The 23,644-nt window shown below is 38.2% G+C and overlaps 1 protein-coding gene across 6 annotated transcripts in view; it reads left to right on the forward strand.

Moving 5' to 3' along the window:
- The first annotated feature begins 468 nt into the window (after positions 1–468).
- RALYL (RALY RNA binding protein like) overlaps positions 469–23,644 on the forward strand; it is a 724,524-nt gene continuing 701,348 nt past the window's right edge. The window contains exons 1-2 of one of the 6 annotated variants that reach the window (XM_043601284.1): positions 581–691; positions 1,442–1,529. The gene's annotated coding sequence lies outside the window, so the exon portion shown is untranslated. Of the gene's footprint in view, positions 692–761; positions 1,530–1,696; positions 1,857–1,925; positions 2,107–23,644 lie in introns of those variants that run through there. The other 5 variants (XM_043601289.1, XM_043601288.1, XM_043601283.1 and 2 more) reach the window with 5 other exon arrangements.

Raw genomic sequence — 23,644 nt, forward strand, 5'->3', positions numbered from 1 at the left:
AAAGGGGTGGGATCTCTCTCCAGGTAACTACCTTCAAATAAAAAAAAAAATAGATGAATGCATAAGGAAGTGGCAAGCAACAACTTTGAGGTGAGCAGCAAGTTGTTCACCTCCTCTTGGGCGTTGTATCAGCACGCCCAGGGCTGCCCCAGAACACGCGCTCCCCATCGGAGGAGGCGGCGGCGGCGGGGGGCAGCGGTAGCAGCGGTAGCAGCAGCAGCAGCAGCAGAAACAGCAGCAGTAATAGCGGCAGCGGCGGCACAGGCGGCGGCAGCTGCGCGCCTCCGGCCCAACCCCGCTCCGCTCCCCCTCTCCCCGGCGCCCTGCCTGTCTTGCGTGTGCGTGTGCGTGTGCTCAGCCTCAGCGTGAGGGGCACCTGCTCGTCTGGGCTCACAGCGGAGGCAGCCTCGCCGGGAGCTGCCGCTGCCGCCGCCACTGGTGCTGCCGCTCTCAGGCGCCGGGCTCCCAGTCGCCGCCGCCGCCGCCTCGCCGCCGGAGTTGGGCTCCGTGGGGCTTCCCCCCTCGCAGCCTCGGTCCTTCCCGGCTGCCTGCAAGTCAGCCCTGCTCCGAGTCACGTGTCAGTGCCTGAGGCAGAGACTGAGAGAAAAAAACGCGCTTCATTCCTTCTTCCACCGCCATACTGTATTTTATACTAAATCTCATTTTTATTCCAACATTTTACTCCCGCTCGGTGAGTACCTTCTCAGTGGCATTCTTGTCCTATTCTTTTTTTTTTGTCCTTTTTTTTTGTTTTTTGTTTTTGTTTTTCTTCTTCTTTTTTTTCCACTTCTTTGATTATTGTTTATATTTGGGAAAGCTGGAGGAGCATGGTTTTGAGCCTTTTCCTGAATCCAAGTTTTTCTAGCATGCGATGGTTCTGTAGACAAGGCGCTGTGTCTGGGAGTCCGTGGCGACCGTGCCCGCCGGGAGCGACTCCCAAGTCCAGCAAAATATGCAACTGGTTTTATGGAAAAAGCGATGTGAAGTATGGTGCCTATTTTTTTTTCCTTTGTAAAAATAAAAAGCATGTTTCTAACTCTTTTTTTTGCATACTCTTTTTCTGATAAGATTTTTGTATAGGTGGGATTTTACGGCAGTGTTTACAAGTTTGTGGCTTTGCAATACTGGTACAAACCACTGAGCAAAGGCATTAATTTTCTATTTTTTGTGCCGTTTTTGGAAGCCGGTGAGAACAAATTCGTTTTTTCCCTCCTGTTTTTGACACCCATTGATAACATGAAACTTTTCTTGCAGCTGGTTACTGGGATAATTTTTAAGCAAAATACTTTTTTCCTCCTTTATATTAACTATGACTTTTGCACATTTGAATTTTTTAAAAACCGAGATAATTTTATGATAGATATCCTGATATCTATATATTATCCCTTCTTCCTTCCCCTTCCCTCCCCGTAAATCAATTTTCAAATGATGGCAGTGGAAGGTTTTTCTGGAAAAAAAAAATGAAGTGCGGTTTGGTTTCCTTGTCAACGGAGGATGAAGTGAACAGCTGAGCAGCTCGCAGAGAGCAGGTACTTGGTCCCCTTGGAGGCGTTTCCCGGGTTTGCAATGGCAACACTGGTCCTGGCAAAGGAAGCTGTGTGTGTGTGTGTGTGTGTGTGTGTGTGTGTGCGCGCGTGTGTATGTGTGTGTACGGGCGCGCGCGCGTCTTGGGCAGTGTCCGAGCCCGCGGTGGGGAAAGCCGTGCCGGGAGCTAGGGAAAGCCAAAGTCCGTTCCCTGCCTCGGGATCGTTTTTGGATGTGCGCAAAATACAGTCCCTCCCCCGGCTGCGCCCAGGTCATCTCCGCCGCGGGCGGTGTCTGCGCCGCCGCCGGTGCCGGCTGGGGACGCGGGCCCTGTAAGTTCTCCGAGGGCCACTTGCAGAGCAGGAGGGGCGAGGGCCGAGGACGCGGCGCGGGCCGGCTGGGGCGGCCCCTCGGAGCGCGCGGGAGACGTGGGGAGAAGCGGCAGGGGCAGCATCTTCCGAAGGGGGCTGGCTCCTGGCCACGCGGGCCGGGAGCTCGAGACATTTCCAGATCCCTGAGGATGGCCCCAGCCCCAGCAAGCTCAACTCCTACTCCTCCTCTTTGGCTTGAGTAAACAACGCAGTAGGTCTTTCCCAGCCCGTTTTGTCTGTTCCGAAGGGTTTTGCTTTCTTAGTGGTGTTGTCTTTGGATCTTTTCTTATCTGGTTGTGTTGCTTTGGTTTTAAGTGCTCTCTGGCGTCTTCCAGGGGATGGGGAAATAGTTACTTTCAGTGATGGTCAGTTGGGTTTAATGTTGAGGACGGGGCTGTTAGTTTGAATAATTAGACTACACCCCTAAGGTACAAAATAGCCTTTTACTTAAGTTTTAAAGGGACAGTGTGTTTCCTATTTTTAACCACCTGATAGTGGTTCCAAAGGTTTTCCCCTGAGAACTGGGCACAGGGCAAAGGGTAGGGGTTGGTGATGGTGTGATTTCGGTGTATTGGTAGCATTACAGTACTCAGTGTTGAAGGTATTCTGTGGAGTTTAAGATATTTTATGATTGTTCTGTTACTTATTTCTAGTATCATCTAGCACTGCTTTTTGGAGATGTACCAGTTGGTAATAAAAAACCTTTTCTGCACTTAAGCACAGTGACAGAATCTGCTGGAAAACTTGCTGTCCACACAAATTTCTTGTCATACTTTAAATCTTAAAATCTGGAGGGTAACTATTATTTAAATGATTTGACTTTTAAGCTTTCATGTTCTTTTCCCCCCCTTAAATGAAAAATTCAGCTTTAAATTTGTTATGTGTATATAATTTGAATTCTGTTAAAGTAAATCTAAAGTAAATGAAATCACTTTTTACTTCTATGACTAAGTTTTCTTCTAGGTTATCTATAGACAAAACTAATTCCACAGTACAAAAGGGCCCATAAAAATGGGTTAATTACATACACTTTTGTGGCTTTTAAAGCAAATATTTTGAAGTCTGTAATCTCAGTTGGTGGAATGAAAGTTTTATGATTATATTTATTTACTCTCTGTGGTGAAAAAGTTATGAGTACAAATGATCATTTATCTGTAGAAGAATAACATTTATTGCAATGTCTAGAAAGCTTTTTTAAAAAAATTCACAGTGCTCTCTTATTGGTCTTTGGAAGTTGCAGTGTGAGTTATTTTTATACTCAGGGTAGCTTTTTCTGTTAAGAAAGTCCTGTTGCATTTATATAAGCAAGATAGCTCATATCTTGTCTGTGGACTATCAGACTTGATATCATGAAGGGTATAGTTCTAAGATGTGACACAAATATTATGTTACTAAGCTTTACATTTTGGTGTGTGTGTGTGTGTGTGTGTGTGTGTGTGTGTGTGTGTGGCGAGTACATTACTAAAATATAGTCTTCCATATGGTTTAAATAGCAAACAAAACATTTAAAAAGCCACTTCAACATTCTGTGTTATTTTATCGCTGTTATAATGTATATAAATAGAAGTGCTCGTTTATTTAAAAATGCAAGCTAATGCACGTGTACAATATTTCTTAGGTTGTATGTACTGTAAATCATTAAGTTATTTTGAATGAGAGAAACAGTGAGTGAAAAAGAAAAAAACTTGAATAATCAAACCAGAATTTTCAAGAATTGCTGCCCTAAGGTGGGGGCTATAGGGTCAAAAGATGGGGGCAGAGCTTGTACTGTACTGTATGTAGGATGTTTACAAATGAGATTGACACTATAATGGGCAGAAGAAGATGGCCACAGGATTTTAATGTGGAACAAATACGTAGTTGTGCTTTGCATTCTGTAACTAAGGATCATATTAAGAACCTTTAAATCATGTTAGGTTTTCATTTATTTAATAACCATAGTTCATTAAATTTCATATTTATGTTAAATTCTATGACATGAAAATTTTTGAAATTTCCTCTTTCATGAATCATACTGGGAAGTGTACAACTCTTTAAACTGATCACCTATTTTATGTGTGTTTTGGTTTAAAATCTTTGAATGTAGTATCCTAGAGTTAGCACCGCCTACTGGCTTCTCATGGAAAAATAATATTGTTCTTCCATTTAGTAAGCAATCCACCCGGATTCTGATCAACTTAATCATCCAGATTATTTTCCACTGCTTTCTGAGAGGAAAAAAAAATATTTTGCAAGGAGAATGGGCTTGGGAAGTAAAGATGATGGGTGAGGGTAGGAAGACACATAAATTAAATTGGTTATTGGACCATTAGCTGACCTCGAGTATTTTATTATTTGTATCTTGGCAAAGAAATCATCACAAAGGTAAAATAGCCTGTTACATTTCCTAGAACTTTTCTGTGGGATGCCAGAATTTGGACATTCTTGAAAAATCCTGGATTGTTGAATTAATTTTACAGTTTCTGTTCCAGTCTTGAACATTGTAAAGAAACCCCTCTTTGGAGTGTTGTCTTGAGTGTGTGGTTTGTCCACAAATTTTTGAATAGAGTTTTCATAATTAAAAATAAACATTTATTTTTTTCCTTTTATAGTTATCCTTACATGATTAAAGGCAAGCAAGGAGCACACTGATTTTTTTTTTTTTTTTTTTTTTTTTTTTTTTTTTTTTTTTTTTTTTTTTTTTTTTTAGTGTTCATGAAGCAGCCACACCGTAGTGATGTTATGTAGATGGGGGGAAAGTTTCAAACATATTTATAAAGGCACTTTTTATATTCTTAACCACAAAAGTTATACTGCCTTTGAAAAGAAGATAGTTCATTTTCTCTAATTATTATGAAAGGCTGTTGGTTAGAAGAGCTACTGTATTTATGCAAACAAATGATGCCTTTAGACTAAAAAATAATGAACTAGAAAAGTAATGCATATACATATACCAAAAATATTGTATTTTCTTAGTTAAAAGAACCATGTGCTATGTGAATAACTGTTTCTTAGGTAAAGTAGTCATTTTTTAATTGAGCTTATATGGTATGAAGTGTGTGAAAAAGCTCCAATGTTTGTTACATTCTTGAAAGCATTCCTCTTGAGTAAGAGTATGGTCTGGATTTCTTTACTGTTTGCTGGTATTGTAAGCAATTATACAGTGCAGCGAATCACATAAAACTCTACACTGGAAGTAGAAGAGAAGCAGATATTTAGAATTGTTTGCATGATGAGAAGGAAATTGAAGAAAACATGTTATTTCAATTTAATTTATATATTCTGTCTGACTTTTGAAAACTCTTATTTTTAAATGGTAAGCTGTGATTTTAAAATCCAGTTATTTCTTCACTTCTTTTATCACATTGCCATTAAGAGAATTCCATTTTGTGCATAAAAACTGCAATCGTGATGAATTTTATTCCTGAAACTTGTTTATGGAGCTCTGGAATGTAATTAAAAACTAATTTAAAAAATTCCTCACTGCTCTGAAGTTATTGTTATTGTTTTCTTATTCTTTCATATTATTATTATTTGCTACTTTTAGTGACCTGCAAATGTGCCTTTAAAATCCCATTTTTGGGATGCTTGGGTGGCTCAGTCAGCTAAGCGTCTGACTCTTGATTTCAGGTCAGGTCATGATCTCATGGTTCATGGGTTTGAGCCCTGTCTCCGGTCTTGCTGACAGTGTAGAGCTTGCTTGGGATTCTCTCTCTCTCCCTTTCCCTGTCTCTGCCCCTCCCTTGTGTGTGCTCTCTCTCTCTCTCTCTCTCTCTCTCTCTCTCTCTCTCTCAAAATAAAATAAACTTATTTTTTTAAATCCCATTTTCATAATTCTGTGTGATGTTTTAAAATATAATAAAGTCCTCCATAGTAATTGGCTGTGGCAACATAAACTTTCACATTAATGACGATAATGACAATTACTTTCACTACACTTTGATTTTGAGGATAATTATTAAATAACATTTAGTTAATAAGTGATTTCTGTATGCACACAAAGCTAGTCCACATTTAGCAAGTTTTATAGAAATATAATATTTATCATTTTTATTTTTATTATTTAATTTTGGTCTGTAGAAGAGATATATCCAGCCATGGACAACCTCTACTACTTTTGGTTATTCTCATAGCTTTTAGATTTTTAAGAAAATATTAGGGCATTTTGTTGTTGTTGCTGTTCATTTGTTTTGTTAGACTTCTGTTAAATAGGAAACTTACATTATGGTTAATTGATTTTGTGTTTTTGTAATTCTCTTGTAAATTTAAAGCTTTTTGTTTGTTTTGCATTATCTTGCTGTTTTCTGGGGCTGAAATCTGGAGTATATAGAGGTGCTGATTTCATTTTCTATCCATTCCAAGTTTCAGAGAAGGCAATGGGAGAACTTTAGTTAGTGTTTAGGATAAATGTGTTCTGGACTGTCCTTGCAGACACTTCAGCTGGGGTCATGGCTGTAAGATTTATTTCTTGGGCCATATATAAATCTAAATGGAGAGAATTATGGTGGAGAACATGGGAACCCTGTCCTGATTTTCTGAAAGATGCAATGGAATGCATCACTAACCAGCCTCATAACAAAGGAAAATTAGAAATTTTATTTGCATAAATATGTAAAGTTACAGCTAACTTATAAATTTATCTTTCTATATATTTTGCTCTGAATAATGTAGCTGAATATTTTGTTTAAACTTTAATTGCGGACATTAATTGCATTCATACAGAATCCATGTGTATAGATACACATTTTGATAGTCAGATGCTAAATTATAAAAGGAACCACATATTTTTGAGTCAGTTGGGAAGTCGGTAGCATATTGGAGTAGGGAGAGTCAACGTTTTCATTAATCAAGATGAGATGGCGAGAAGAGTTAAGACTAACATTTATTGATGTGTCAAATGAATGCAGTTCATTTGTTCTTCCGTGAGTAAGTAATATCATTATTTTATATTGAGGAAACCGAGACTTACATGTAACTTCCTTAAAGCCTCACAGGGAGTAAAGGCACAAGTGAGAGGAATGTCTGAATTGACACCATTATGTCCCTCCTTCTGTATAGGGATGTTCCATTTGCAGAGAGGAGTTTGTTTTGTTTTAGCTAATCTAAAACAACTGGTCTCTATTCTTGGTACATATTTTAAAATTACTGTAGTCACTTTCAGTAGTGAGTGCTGTGGCCAGAAATAATAGAAAATGGCACCATTTACACAGAGATATTTACTGGTCCTGAAAGGACCTTTAAGTAACCATAGCATCACAAATCTTTCCACAACTCTAGGATTTTCTGAAGAGAACCCAGTCATGGAAACTTGTGGTTCTGTGATCAGGACAGAATTAGATGGTTCTATGTCTGTGGGGCTTTGCAGAGGACCTGGGGAAAAAACTCAACAAATACTGACTTACTAAGTTTAAAATGTAATTTCTACTCAAGGGTTTTACAGTGTGAAGTGGAAAATTAGTCTTTTGCACAAGTAAAACAGAACTACTGATTTCCATAACACAGCACATCTATAAATATAGGTGTCTCTTCTGTCTACCAACATTTCACTATCAACATCATCTTCACCTCAGAATTTCACTGTTACACATATTTGGATGTGACATTTTTTTCAAGTTCATTTAATCTATTTGTTAATAACATAAAACACATATAACTGCCAGGTGTTATTTTAGGATACTGTTTTTAATTGCCTCTTCAGATGTGTGAAAGATCTTCCATTATTAAATAGTTTCCTTGGAACTTAAAAAAGTGAATATTTTTCAATAAAGAATGGAAAACATAAACCACAGTGAAGGCAGTGTGAATGAATGTGAGAAAACGGATTGGAAAGGTAATGGTAAATCTGCAAGTCCATAAAAATAGTGGATTTGAAGGCCAAGGCCAGAAGGATTCTCAAAACCCACCTTTGTGTTTTGGAATCTGGATAACTTGAAAACTAGTGGTATAAAACAAAACCAGAAAATTAAAATACCTAGAGGAGAACCTGACTTGGTGGAGAATGGTTCAGTTTTGGACATATCACTGATTTGAAGTTCCAATATTAACTCTTGGATAAAATGACCAATGTGCAATGAAATTCAGCTCTAAAGTTAGAAAACACACTGAAAGCTAGAAATAGATAGTAAAAAAATTATCTACACTAAAACTTTAGAAGGGAATAACTTCTCCAAAGGCAAAAATTTGGGAAGCACTTGCAATTTTTCTGAGTGTATGCTAAAGGGTCTGGTTAAAATTTAAAAAAAAGAGGAAGAGGAGAATACCCACTGAAGCTTACGTGTGTGTGTGTGTGTGTGTGCGCGCGCGCGCGCGTGTGTCTGTAAAGGAGAAGTGTTGTTCAGCAGGGCTAATGCTGAATAGACTTAAAGGAGGGTGAGGCTTGAGGAGAAGGTCCTTAAATCTGTGGTTAAAATCCATTAATTTTAAAAAAGAAATAAATGAACTTGAACAAATATAATATCCTGGATATGATGTGACAGCATCATGAAGAGATCAGTTCCCAAGATTGTATGTGACTTGTGTTTGTGTATGTGTGTTTGTGAGTGTGTGTGTGTGTACACAAACTCAATAGAAAGACCAGTAAAAAGTTCCTAGAAGTAGATACATTGATTTTGAATTAGATATAGAAAAATAAAAATGCAAGGATATCCAGGATAAATACCAAAAATGAGAGCAAAGAGGGAACTAACCTATCATATATTAAATTATACTATAAAGCTTTTAAAAATAAATATATTCATTAGTTCTGTCTTCTGAAGAGGCTTCTAAACAATGTCTCTCCAGCAGCAATGAGCACATTTAGTGCACAAATTATGGTTTCTAAATCCCATTTCCTACTCAAGGGGACCAGAGCTTTTTAGAGAATTGGCTGCTTCTAAGTCTGGGCAGAAAAAGTACAAGATGATCCTGGGATATCTCATTGTGCCAGAAAGTAAGGAAATGTCCAAAGATGAGTAAGATTGTATCAGCTTTATTTATAAACTGTAACTATAGATGAGAGCCTGCTTGAAGGGCTTTCCAGTTGCCGAATTCCAATAAATTTGAACATCAGGTGGGGTGCCTGGGTGGCTTGGTCAGTTAAGTGTCCGACTTCGGCTCAGGTCATGATCTCACGGTCTGTGAGTTCGAGCCCCGCGTTGGGCACTGTGCTGACAGCTCAGAGCCTGGAGCCTGTTTCAGATTCTGTGTCTCCCTCTCTCTCTGCCCCTCCCCTGTTCATGCTCTGTTTCTCTCTGTCTCAAAAATAAATAAACGTTAAAAAAAAATTAAAAAAATTGAACATCAGGTGTTGTTGGTTTGCAACCACAGTTTTTTTTTTTCTGGGTGTAATTTGAAACTGGCCCCTTTACTCAGAGGGTAAGGAGAAACTGAAGCAAGAGGCACATTTGTCTAGATTGTGACAGTTTTAATAAGAAGAGAACTTACATTGGGTGGCCGCAAGACAAGTCGATTTCTGCATCTATCCACCAGAATCTTAAAAGTTTATGTATAGGTCTTAGTAGATCCAGTCCAGATGGGCTCAACAACACATTATCCTCTTAAGACTGTATACTTGAAATGACTCCTAGTGTAGGAACAGTGTTTGGAATGTACATCTCAAGGACGGGAGGAGGTAAGGAGCCTCTGACTGCGTGGGTCCAGCTTGAGGGTTAACCAACTGTGTTGTCTTCTCAGTGCTCTACTCCAATAAGAGTGACTGTAACGGATTGTACAACATTGAATGAGCGGCACCTGGGTGACTTAGTTGGTTAAGCATCTAACTCTTGATTTTGGCTCAGGTCATGATCTCATGGTTCGTGAGATCAAGCCCTGCATTGGGCTCTGCAATGATGGCACAGACCCTGCTCAGGATTCTTTCTCCCTCTCTTTCTCTCTCTCTCTCTCTCTCTCTCTCTGCCCCTCCCCTGCTTATACACACATGTGCTCTCTATCTCTCTCTCAAATAAACATTAAAAAAACATTCAGTGAAGTAAAATCCGTAAGTCCATAGTGAAACTCTTGAAAAAAAAAAAAAAAGAAACAATGCTGACAATAATCAAATGGAAAGAAATGGTTAGCCGGTTTTTCTAAGGAGGAACTCTTCTTTAGTTGATGAGGGACCAGTTCTGTATAAAATAATGTGAGTTGATTCATGTAAAAAATGCTAGAAATAGAAAATTACTGTGTATAACTCCCATTGAAATAAATGAGTCAGGAATCATCAACAGGTGCTAAAATCATTAGATAAATGTATGTTGGGCAAACATATTCTCATGGTGCTCAAGTATCACTTCTTTTTTTTTTTTAACGTTTATTTATTTTTGAGACAGAGAGAGACACAGCATGAATGGGGGAGGGGCAGAGAGAGAGGGAGACACAGAATCGGAAGCAGGCTCCAGGCTCTGAGCCATCAGCCCAGAGCCTGACGCGGGGCTCGAACTCATGGACCGCGAGATCGTGACCTGAGCTGAAGTCGGACGCTTAACCGACTGAGCCACCCAGGCGCCCCTCAAGTATCACTTCTTAATTGCATCTAGTAGTTGTCTTTTTAAATAAGTGATCAAACCTAGCTTCATTACTAGACAGCCTGATACCACAAGCCTTCTGATGGATGCGATATTAAGTCTCTTTCTGGCCCCATTTGTGAAATATTATTGCTAGAATGTTTAAGCTGAATCTAATAAACCTGTTTAAACTTAAATTTCAGTTTACAGAAAAATACAGGGAAAGAGGAGCAGGTTAAACTAAACCATGAAGAGATAATCAGACAAATTTCCTAGGTTTAGTATTCTGCATCAAACATTCCAGGGGTGTCTGGGTGGTTCAGTTGGTTAAGTGACTGACTCTTTTTTTTTTAATTTTTTTTTTCAACGTTTATTTATTTTTGGGAAAGAGAGAGACAGAGCATGAACGGGGGAGGGGCAGAGAGAGAGGGAGACACAGAATCGGAAACAGGCTCCAGGCTCTGAGCCATCAGCCCAGAGCCCGACGCGGGGCTCGAACTCCCGGACCGCGAGATTGTGACCTGGCTGAAGTCGGACGCTTAACCGACTGCGCCACCCAGGCGCCCCAAGTGACTGACTCTTGATTTCAGCTCAGGTCTTGAGCTGGATCCCGAGTTGGGTTCTGCACTGGGCATAAAGCCAACTTAAAAGAAACACACAAAAAAAACCCCAAAAAACCATACTAGATATGTGGCCTAGTTTCTTCTGAAGTCACACTATGGTAGGGGGACTTTTCTAGATTAGAAGAGAGTGAAAGATAAACAGATGCAGTGCATAAAGCTGTATTTGATCCTAGTTAAAATAGCAACAACAACAAACAGGCTCAAATCTTGGTAGAATTGGGAAAAATTATATATAAGCTAGATAAATGACATTATGAGACGCATGCCGCATTATTTAGTGATGAGTGCCATACATTCATGCATCATCATGAAATGGTGTGTGTGTGTAACAAATCATTTGTTAATTTTTTTAAGTTTATTTTTGAAAGAGAGAGAGATAAAGAGAGACTGTGTGCACGAGCAGGGCAGGGGCAGAGAGAGAGGGAGAGAGAATCCCAAGCAATATTTGCGCTGCCAGGATGGATCTCACCAACTGTGAACTCATAACCTGAGCCAAAATCAGGAGTCAGAAGCTTAACCAACAAAGAGCCACCCAGGTGCCCTATCATTTTTGAAATTTTTGAATGCAAAGAGTGATTAAGCAGATTTCATAGTATTCTTTCAAATTATCTGTTTGATTTTTCTTTCACTTAAAATGTTGAAAAGTCTATTAGTTGTCATTGACAAAAAATACGTATATTACAGTTAAATAGAAGCAGAAAGAAGGCCATTTGCCCATGTTTGAGGTCATATAGGGTCTTGAAGACACAAAACCAAGAAGTAAATGAAGTTTAAGGCTAATTGTGGGACGGAAATAGTACTCAAGGGAGTGATATTATTGAATGAAGAGTATATTTTTAAGCCAGAATAAAAGAAACTTTGCATATTTACTTTTTTCGGGTTGGAATCCCCTGGCAAGAAGGGATGGAAGTATAAGGAGGAGGTGGGATGGTAATTTTCAGGAGCAAGTTTCAGACTGTCCTAAGGAAGTCAGTGTGATCAGTACTAGCATGAGAAGATGTTCACATCTTAGAAGAGGAAAGAAATTGAGTCAGTTTATTAGTTAAGTAAGGAATTCCTTATTGGTGTAGCCCTGTACTGCAGGATGGGGATTCAGTAGTAATAAGACTAATAAGGAGCCTGTTTGCCAGGAGTTTGGCATGTAATGGTGACTGTAGTCTTCTCAGGTAAGTGCGAGGTCATAGGTTCAGATGAACGGATATGGGGATAGGAGCTTGGGGAATGTAGCAGAGAATATGCAAGAGGTCTGTAAAAAGAATCTAGACCCGTAAGGAGGAAGTTGGCAGAATTAACAATTCCTCACATTTTAGTCAACACAATTGCATCACTTTCTTGAGCAGTACTTAGTCTGTAATCTGAATGGGTCTAGCAAACAACTGAGGTTTGCTTGGTTAGAAGATTAGCAAGGCACGCATGATGCAAAACACAGAGCTGGGCTTTCTAGGGATAGTATGTTGTAGAACAGAAGGGCCATAAATCTGGGCTGGGTAGGGGAGCAAGGGCAGCTCCAGGAGATGAATAAACTAAGAACAGGTAAGAATTGAGAGCCTGAGGTCAGAATGAAAACTAATAGCAAGTTTACTATTTTTAATGGAATGAGAAATTTGTAAGGATGGATGTCTTTAGTCAGAGGAGAATATTCTTCCAGATTTTGAAAGTGGAGCAGAGTCCAATGATGAACACATTTTAGAGTTTGGGAAGGCATGTGGCTAACTAAGGCAGATGCTGCTGATACTGAGAAGTTAAAGTGTTGTGAGGAGAGGCTGAGTGTTAAAATGTAATTTAGAGAAAGATTAAAAAAATTTTTTTTGATGTTTATTTTTTTGAGAGACACAGACAAAGCGCAAGCAGGGGAGGAGCAGAGAGAGAGGGAGACACAGATTCTGAAGCAGGCTCCAGGCTCTGAGCTGTCAGCACAGAGCCCAACACGGAGCTTGAACTCCCTAATGGGGAGATCATGATCTGAGCCAAAGTCAGATGCTTAACAGACTGAGCCACCCAGGTGCCCCTAGAGAAGGTTGTTTTTTTAAACCATAATTGAGACAGGGAAAAAGGTGGAAAGGAAAACTTTAAAACGTGATAAAAAGTATCAGAGACGTTTCTAGAGGTTTATAGACAATTGATGCCTTCAAGGATTTTTTTTCATTTGTGTAGGATTTTAGTCCTCTCTTTTGGAACTTTAAGAAGAGAGCTGTAGGTAAGCAATGTTTGCATTTATCTTGATTATATTTGATTGGAATATTCAGGTAACACAGAAATAAACCCTACAATGGTTATTGCAACCCAAAGTTCAATTTTGTAAGGAAGTTACTGATCAGAACCAGGGAAATGAATATAGGATGCTACAATGAAATACTTTCTAAACATAACAGTAAATGATTCAGATTTAAAAGAAGGTACAACGTGTTTGTTAATATATTTTGTTGTCTAGTTGAAGCTTTTTCTTTAAGTCAGAAGTCCAGTTATGTAGATAGACAATAGCTGTTGTTACTGCTAGTTACGTGGCTGCAGCAGCTACAACCTCATTCCATTTATAGATCATTCCTTGTGGGTTCAGACTCACTGCTAAGTGCTTAGTCCTATTGTACCTCATCTTTGTTACACCCTGGAAGAATATATTATTATCCCAGATAGTAATATTTGGGAAGAAATAGAAGATCAGACAGATGACGTGTCAAAATTGCTGTCAAATGTCTGATGGAAGATCTGAGCACAAGCCTTTTTGTTCCACACTTACACCTCCATGCCTTGTTTTAAAAATGGAGAAAAAGAGATACTTGATTTGTATATCATCAGGTCAGTGACATTTGTCCAACAAAATACACACTCACCTCAGCTCCCTGTATATGGAAGCTTAAAAAACACAATGCTTTCATTCGGAGCTAGGCAATTGTGAGATTTTAAACATTTGTTCATTCATTCTACCACTATTTATTGAGAATCTGTGGCATCTAAGTGAGGTTTAGGAGATTTAAAAAAAAAAAAAGCCTAAGAACAAAAGACACTGAACGTATCCTCATGAACTGACAAATCTACTTGAAGGAAACGGTGCAAGTGAAAAGTGACAGTGATGAAGTCATCAGAATTAAGAAAATTACAGATGATTACTTATAGTTACTGAGATTTATTTATTTTGAGAGAGAGAGAGAGCAGGGGAGGGGCAGAGAAAGAGAGAGAGAGAATCCCAAGCAGGCCCTGCACTGAGTCCAAAGTGGGACTTGAATCCATGAACTGTGAGATCATGACCTGAGCCAAAGTCAAGAGTTAGACGCTTAACGGACTGAGCCACCCGGGCGCCCCTAGGCACCTGAAAAACTTGGAAAGCAGTGCCTCTCTCTTCTTACTTGCAGTGACTTTGCAAGGCCCTCCCATTGGGAAATATGACATTACTCTCTTGATACTGTGTCTGTAGTTAGGAATACGTGAGCCTGAGCTCATACAGGGGAAATGTATAGCGGGAAAAGTAAAAGGGCCAAGGAAAAGAACAGTATAACAAAAAGATTTAGAGACGGCCATCTGGAAAGGAAGTTGGGAGATGAAAAGGAATGATAGACTTTTGAAGAAAAAAGAGGTCAGCAATAAAGAGGTACAATTGATAGGAGTGTATGACTTTGTATTCATAAATGTTTTGTTCACTAAAGTAGAGTTCATTGGGAAAATGAATTTTATTTTGAACTATATTGAGATTACTCAAAATTTCAAATAAAAATACCTTATTAGAAACTCTTTTTTTTTCAACGTTTTTATTTTATTTTTGGGACAGAGAGAGACAGAGCATGAACGGGGGAGGGGCAGAGAGAGAGGGAAACACAGAATCGGAAACAGGCTCCAGGCTCTGAGCCATCAGCCCAGAGCCCGACGCGGGGCTCGAACTCACGGACCGCGAGATCGTGACCTGGCTGAAGTCGGATGCTTAACCGACTGCGCCACCCAGGCGCCCCCTTATTAGAAACTCTTAAATGCTATAAAACATATAAAATGAGTTCAGAAATATCAATGCATTTAGATGTTTTAGGTGGACAGCAATATACAGTTGACCCTTAAAAAACACAGGTTTGAGCTGTGCAGGTCCACTTATATGCGGATTTGTTGTTGTTGTTGTTGTTGTTAAGTTTTTGGAGAGTCAGAAGTCATACACAGATGTTCAACTGCACAGGAGTCTGTGCCCCTAACACCTATGTTGTTCAAGAGTTAGCTGTCATTTTATTAATAATTTAGATTAGTGAACCAGTCGTATGAACATAATTCCTGTTTTATTTAATTTCTTAGCATATTCCATCATGGTTGTAGTTTTTATTTCAGAATTGCTAGATCTTCCTTCCTTATTCCAGACCTCCCTCCTGACATTGTCGCAATTGTAGAAAAGAAAATAACAGAAAAAAGAAGGTGTCGAAGGGGGAAGAGGGGAATAGAGGAGGAGGCCAGCAACAGTACGGGAGAGACAGTCCTAGATCAGTACTGCCCCGCTGAAAGCCAGCCACCTTGCGTAACTTTAAATTTTTTAGAAGACCCATTCAGAAGTAGAAAGAAACAGGTGAAATTAATTTTCATAATATGTTTATGTAACTTTATATTTTATGTAATTTTATAAAAAATGATTATTTCAACATGTAATCAGTATAAAAGTATTTTTTTAATTTTCTACTTTTTTTGGTATTAAGTCTTTGAAATCCAATGTGCATTTTACATTTAGAGCACAGAACTAGCCAAGGTTAAAGTGCTCAATAGCCGCTCGTAGCTATCTAGTATCTGGAGGGTTCAGAAGTCTCAGGACGATGTCATGTTTTACAATTTTTTGATGTTTTGCATTTACCAGAGATTAGCCAAGATATACTTTGAAATACTCTCTGATTGTCTCAATTTTAGCCTTCACTTTTTATTAAGAATCTAAATTGAGGGGCGCCTGGGTGGCTCAGTCGGTTGAGCGTCCGACTTCAGCTCAGGTCGCGATCTCGTGGTCCATGAGTTTGAGCCCCGCGTCGGGCTCTGGGCTGATGGCTCAGAGCCTGGAGCCTGTTTCCGATTCTGTGTCTCCCTCTCTCTCTGCCCCTCCCCCGTTCATGCTCTGTCTCTCTCTGTCTCAAAAATAAATAAACGTTAAAAAAAAAAATTAAAAAAAAAAAGAATCTAAATTGAAATCTTTTGAAGTTCATTCCTGCTAAAAAGCGATCTCAAAGTATGGTCTGTTTGCTAAGGAATAATAGTATTTGTCCAGTAAATATATTTCCTGACAATTTGCTTTTTCACCATTCTGTGTGTCATGAGATACTCTATGATGTATGAGAATGGAAATTTCAATGGAGAAGAGGCAGACAGTGATAAATTCCCTAAGAGGTAAAAATAAAGTTCAGGCTGATTTTGTATGAAATCAGAAGATTAATTTCTGTATGTAATTCCACTCACAAAGTATGACTCATAATTTAGTGAATAAAGTCAAACCAGTTTTAGATGACTATATATAGAATGACACATTATTTTAAAAGAACACCACAAGTTTATAGAATATCAAATAATTTGTGTAACCTCCAAGATTAAAGTGAGTTAGTATCTTTGGCTAAAACTTGTGAGTCATCAGGAATTTGATGGGGAAATATGAACATTGAGTGTTGATCCATCATCTCTCATTTTTTGGTTGTTTCAGAGGTAAGCCTAGGTCAGTATACCCTTTACAGGTCTTCCAAGGTGTGTTCTTGGGTGATTGAGAGGGATATGACCACATGAATGTGTGTGATTGGGTAGGGGAGGGAATTCATTTCTCAAGAAATGGCATTAGGTATCTATTTGCCATATAGAATCAAATTAGAGGAGTAGCTCTCATTCTTTCTTGCCCATTCTTTTTGATGCCATGTTTCTTTGTCCCTAAAAGAGGCATACGTGACATTATTAATTTAAATAAATTTTACTATAAGATAGATTTCTTGTTTTTGATACCCCTGAAGGGACTTGGAAACACTCAAAGCATGCTAATTCCAGATTTTTGGGTTCTGAGGTTTTGACTGAATGTGCCATGGTTTTGATTCAGATGTATAATTGCAAAACAAATTTATTTCAAATTAGTAACGAGCCAGTCATCCCTTTTTCCTTCATGGCAAAATATTATTGTGAATTTGGTATTTTTACTTATCTAGTGAGCATTATATTGGTCTGTCTGATCTTCACTTAGAGATTAATCCTTAGTTGTTTTTGATCTTTCTCTGGTAAAGGAGAAGCAGCTTAATCATATCTATATTGAAATCCCATAATCTCTGATTAGGTTTACAGTATACCTAGGAAAGAAGATAGGTTTAGATTTTGTTACAAGTGAAAATAAATGGTTTGGCCTTATGATTTCCTTTAATTGATACAGAATATTATTCATTCTGAAAATCTAAATTTTTAATTTTACACTTCATTAGATGATTTCTTCCAAATAGCTAAATTGATGCATATATTCTCAAAATGTATATTTTCTAAAAAATGAAATCAAAATGAAAAATGCCCAAAAAGTCTTAAAAGGAAGCATTGTTGTTGTGATAGTATTGATGTTGAAATTTTAATCAGACACTAGTGAGAAGATTCAAAATTACATCTTCCTTCTTATTCACACTGTAGGGTATGTATTTTTTCAGTTTTGTTTAAATAAGTAATGATATAATTTCTAGTAAACATCAGTAATTGTATACTTGTATAAATTATACATAATACATATAAATGTTTATGTGTATACTACATAATATGTCTAGTAAAAACTTTTCACTTAATAATATACTTCTCATAATATTATGTATAGTAAACACTTTTCACTTAACAATAAACTTTAAACACACTGTCATCGACTATCATTTGCAATATAATTTTAATGGCAGTGTAGAATTTCACAGTATAGTTTGCTATACCCCATTGTGAATATTTTAGTTGATTCTCTTTGCGTTTTCTTTTGATTTTTATTTCAAATAATGTTTATTCCCATACTTACATCTTTCTGTGTTTGTTTTAGTGCAGTGTTGTAGCATTATGTGCACTTTTCACTTACATTAATTCATAGATTTTTTGGTTATATATTTAGTGAAAACACAAGCTGAGCAGTTATCCATTATTCAAGGAATTTGTCTTCTTGTCCAACCTTGGTAGAAAAACTGTGTTGGATGGATAAAGAAATTGTGGTTTATATACACAATGGAATACTACTTGGCAATGAGAAAGAATGAAATACGGCCTTTTGTAGCAATGTGGATGGAACTGGAGAGTGTTATGCTAAGTGAAATAAGTCATACAGAGAAAGACAGATGCCATGTTTTGACTCTTATGTGGATCCTGAGAAACTTAACGGAAGACCATGGGGGAGGGGAAGGAAAAAAAAAGTTAGAGAGGGAGGCATCCAAACCATAAGTGACTCTTAAAAACTGAGAACAAACTGAGGGTTGATGGGGGGTGGGAGGGGATGGAGGGTGGGTGATGGGTATTGAAGAGGGCACCTGTTGGGATGAGCACTGGGTGTTGTATGGAAACCAATTTGACAATAAATTTCATATTAAAAAAAAACGTGTTGGACTTAGGATAAAAAAAAGCAAATCACATGTAAGTAGTGTATAATCTATTTAAGGTATTTTCATGAGCAATTTTTACATACCTTTCATGATTACTCTGGAACCACTAGGAAATAGGTTATGCAGTTGCATTTCATAGAATATTTTTCTTGCATGGGCAATAACAGTGTGAACTTCTAATTAAAAAAATTTCCAGACCGTTTAAAATTTAAAGTTTAAAATGTTATAATGATTTCTTAATAGTTCCACCACATATATGTGTACTGATTTTTGAGTATTCTGGTTGCTTACCAGCACAAAAAAATACTTTTTAGTAATACGTCACTCACATGTGGAAGTTACTCAAAACATATAAAATAAAAGCAGTATTACATGGGAAAGGAGTAGATGTCAGTACCTTTTGCAGTTGTAAATTAATTTATTTCCGACAACATAACAAAGAAATGTTAATTCTTTTGAAACAGAAACCATTGGAAATCAGAAGGATGCTTATGCCATTTATCATTTGTCACTCAGGTGAACTGGGCTTTTTACTTGCCATAAGAAGAGTGCCTGGTGCTGTGAATCTTTTCTAGAGAAGAGAAGCTGTGCATACGTAGCCTCCTTTTGAGTTCTCCAAAGTTGCCAGGATGACTTAAGTTTGCAGGAAAGAACTAGAACCATTTGGTGTTCAGTTTTTTGTTTGTTTTCATTTTTGTTTTTTGTCTGTTGTGTGAGTCACAGCACAGTTGTGAAAAGTACAGGAAAAAAATAATGATTTTCTCAGCAGATTATTCTAAACTAATTTTAATGGAAGTTTTCAAATGCTTTTCTTTCACTTACTCTTGGGTTTAATGAGGGTTTTCTGCCTTCATATTGTTGATGGCAATAGTAAAAAATGATGCTGCTCAAAGTAGTCTGTGGCCTATTTTTTTTTAATGTTTATTTTTGAGAGAGAGAGAGAGTGTGTGAGTTGGGGAAAGGCAGAGAGAGAGAGGGACACAGACTCGGAAATAGGCCCCAGGCTCCAGGCTCCCAGTTATCAGCACAGAGCCCCATGCGGGACTTGAACCCACAGACCAGGAGATCATGTCCTGAGCCGAAGTTGGATGCTTAACCAGCTGAGCCACCCAGGCACCCCAGAAGCATTTTATTGACAGACAGAATTATAGCTCTAAAAATTATAGCTCTAAAAGAAATAATAAGGAAAGAGGAGCACAAAATATTTTTTTTCTTTTCAGATGAAAATATCTGGAAAATACTGATGGATTAAAATCTGTAAACAATATTCTGTGATTCCCTTAAAGTAAACAATGGAATAAGGTCTTAAAAATTTTTTTTCTTATTTACAGAGAGACACATTTTGACTCCATTGGTTTATGTTGAATGCCTACAAACTTGCATTGTAAATGTGCCTGTTCTTACTGCCTGCAGGTTCTGCAAGTATGTTTACATATCCCTGATTAACATCAGTTTTACCTAAATCAAGTTACTTTTCTTTTTCTTTGTTTTTTGTTTGCTTTTACAGAAATGTTGTCTCACCATAGTATGTTCCCCAAAGTACCACTTTGACATTTTGCTTTTTAAAAAATATTTGGTGAATTCTTAAATGTATCTTTTTGGTGCATGCCATATGTTCAACTCCTGTCTCAAATTTCTTCATAAAGCTTATGTGATTATTTCTGTAGTCATTTCCAAAAATAACTTACTCTGAAGACATGATTTTAGTAAGCAAAAACAGTGTTCACAGTGTTACTAGGTTTAAATAATATAGAACTGTTTTTAATGTGTATTTATTTTTGAAAGAGAGAGAGACACAGAGACAGAGCACGAGTGGGGGAGGAGCAGAGAGAGAGGGAGGCACAGAATCTGAAGCAGGCTCTAGGCTCTGAGCTATCAGTGCAGAGCCTGACGCGGGACTTGAACTCACAAGCTGCCAGATCATGACCTGAACTGAAGTCAGATGTTTAACCCCCTGAGCCACACAGGTGCCCCTATAATTGGTTCTTTTTTGTTTTTAATTTTTTTCAATGTTTATCTTTATTTTTGATACAGAGAGAGACAGAACATGAGCGGGGAAGGGGCAGAGAGAGAGAGAGGGTGACACAGAATCAGAAGCAGGCTCCAGGCTTTGAACTGTCAGCACAGATCAGCACAGAGCCCGACGCGGAGCTCTAGCTCGCCAACTGTGAGATCATGACCCGAGCTGAAGTCGGACGTTCAACCGACTGAGCCACCCAGGTACCCCTAATTAGTTCTTTTTAAAAAAAAAGGTCAGGGGAGCCTGGGTGGCGCAGTCGGTTAAGCATCCGACTTCAGCCAGGTCACGATCTCGTGGTCCGTGAGTTCGAGCCCCGCGTCGGGCTCTGGGCTGATGGCTCGGAGCCTGGAGCCTGTTTCCCATTCTGTGTCTCCCTCTCTCTCTGCCCCTCCCCCGTTCATGCTCTGTCTCTCTCTGTCCCAAAAATAAATAAACGTTGAAAAAAAAATTATTAAAAAAAAAAAGGTCAGGACTCTCTTTCTTTATATCTAAGTAAATTGTATACACTAACAAATTAGAAAAATTGCCATGAGTTATCCTTTTCCATTCACAATATAGTTAGTATATTACATTTTTTAGACTTGACTCTCAGAGCTGAAAGAGCTTAACTGGTAAATTTTTTAACTGGTCAATGATCAGCTTTTCTGTTGAGGCTGTGTTGGTTCCAGGCCCTTCAGGAGCAACTTCAGCTTTCCAGAAAGAGAGTTCTCAGCGTCCCCAAGACCAGAGAATCTTGAAAGGGCCTTGGATGGGCAGATGAAGACCTGGATGTAATTCCCACTCTGACTTTTGAGCTCACATTACACTTTGCATGCCGCAGCTTTGGTTACCACATCTGTAGAAAGTGGTGCTAAATTCCTTTTCCCTGTTTGATTATTGGAATGATTGACAGAAAAAAAAAAGCACTTTGTGTTACTCAAATACATTATTTCTTATTTAAATGTCAAATTTCAAAAAATAAGGAAGTTTTATTTTTTAAATGTTTATTTATTTTTGAGAGAGAGAGAGGGCACAAGCCAGGGAGGGGCAGAGAAACAGAGGGAGACACAGAATCCGAAGCAGACTCCAGGCTGTGAGCTGTCAGTGCAGAGCCCGACGTGCTGCTCAAACCCACGAACTGTGAGATCATGACCTGAGCCGAAGTTGGACACTTAACTGACTGAGCCACTCAGGTGCCCCCAAATAAGAAAGTTTTAAAGCAGAGGTCACAAACAAGGCTGAGATTGCCTCTCTGTGATATGAGAGGGTTCTCTAACATGACTACCTCAGAGTAGCAGCCTTGTCTAAATAGGAACCCTATTGTATCTAGGATCCCAGGGTAAAAGATAAATAAGAAGGAAGGAGGCCATTTAGGTGGAAGATTGTACTGGCTACATGAAGCTGCCATCCTTGTGGGAGGTACGATTGTGAACTGGAGAAGCTTATATACATACACACCTGAACACATAAATAATAATAATAACAATAATAAAGAAAAACATTAAACATTTAAGTTAACAAGTTTTGCAAGTATACTCCTCAAAGAAGGCTATACGTATAATATATAATAAGGAGCCTGTATTTTTCGGGAGGTATTGTCTTTTTGATATTCCCTGATATCCAGCTGGTTCCCATGCAGTTTTCAAAACATTCAAAACAACACTACTGCTGACCAGACAAAATGTAACTTCTGGCTCTTTGTGAGATTCCTTTCACTGGCCACTTTTTGGCCCCAGTTATAAAACTCTCTGAAAGTTTTTTGGTTTAAGTCTGGTGTGTTGTAAAAAAACACACCTTTTGAATCTGAGAGATCTGGACTCAAATACTAGCTTTGCATCTACCTCTAAAAGTTTCCTTTTGTCATCTGCAAAGTGGGGATGGTAACATCTAACTCTCATGGCTGCTGTCAGCATCACCTTTAATAAACTGAACCACCACATGACAATGTGTTTAATAAATGATGGGTGGCCCTTACATCCAATTTGGAAGCATCTCGGTGTTAGATAAAAATTTCAGTGCTCTGACTGCAGCTTTGAGACTCAGGTTTATGGGGATTTAGGGAGGAGCTTGGAAATCAGCATATTAGAAGTTTCCAGTTTATTTTAAGGTGCCTTTGGGGTGGGCACCAGTGTTCTATCAAGTAATTCATAAACATTACAAAGTAAATTTAGCATTCTGATGTACTGCCCCTTCACCTTTCCACCCCCAGCTCTGTGAGTGTGTGCACATGTGTGTGTGTGTGCACACGCACATGTGCAACTACTCCAGTACGATGACTATGAACAGGCAGCTATCATTGTTTATACAATATGCTGATTTCTTTCATTTGTCATTTCCTTTACTTTTTATTAACAACATATATAATGTGGTTATGAGTTAATGCAGCTACTTTTTTCATATGGCAAAATCCATACAAAAGCCATTATTAAAGAAGAGTGTGACAACATTGTTGGGATAAGTGTATATCTCTGATGCTGACAACTTTGGGTTGACAGTAAACACATCAGGGTAGAAATTCTGATATGTTTAAAAAATGAAATCCATGTCTTTATAAGCTGTCCAGTTTTATAGTCTCAGAATTGTACAGACCTGGTCATAAATAAATGTGTGTGTAACTTAATTGTTTTTCAAATTTTAAAATCGCCTTTACAACAGCTGATAAGCCTTTAGGTCTTATATTTAACATTTTGGTAACTGGCATTCAATACAGTATAGATTTCTCAAGCTAGATTTTTTTTTTTTATTTTTTATTTTTGTTTTTAGCAGCCTGCTTGTATCACTGTTGGCCTCAATAGTGTATGTGCCAGCACAAGCAGCTTCTCTTCCTCAATTAGTGGGTCATTCATAGAAAGAATATCTCATTAACTTTCAAAAACACAAGAAGGATGCTATGATGTAAACAAAATATATACAAGCACTTATTAAAGAGTCCAAATAGAAATGAAGTGAAGATCACCTGCTGTTCTGGATCATTCCCTCTACTAGTGCAGAAAATAGAGAAATGTTCATAATAGAACATGTTTTGTCTTATTCATTGGAAGGATCCATGTTGTAAGGTCATGGGCCACTGAAACTTTATTTTATAGTTTGCTGAACCTTTTTATTATATTTTATTTTCACAGTCGTAATTCTTTAAAACATT

The sequence above is a fragment of the Prionailurus bengalensis genome, chromosome F2 (genome assembly GCF_016509475.1).
Source record: "Prionailurus bengalensis isolate Pbe53 chromosome F2, Fcat_Pben_1.1_paternal_pri, whole genome shotgun sequence".
NCBI lineage: Eukaryota > Metazoa > Chordata > Mammalia > Carnivora > Felidae > Prionailurus > Prionailurus bengalensis.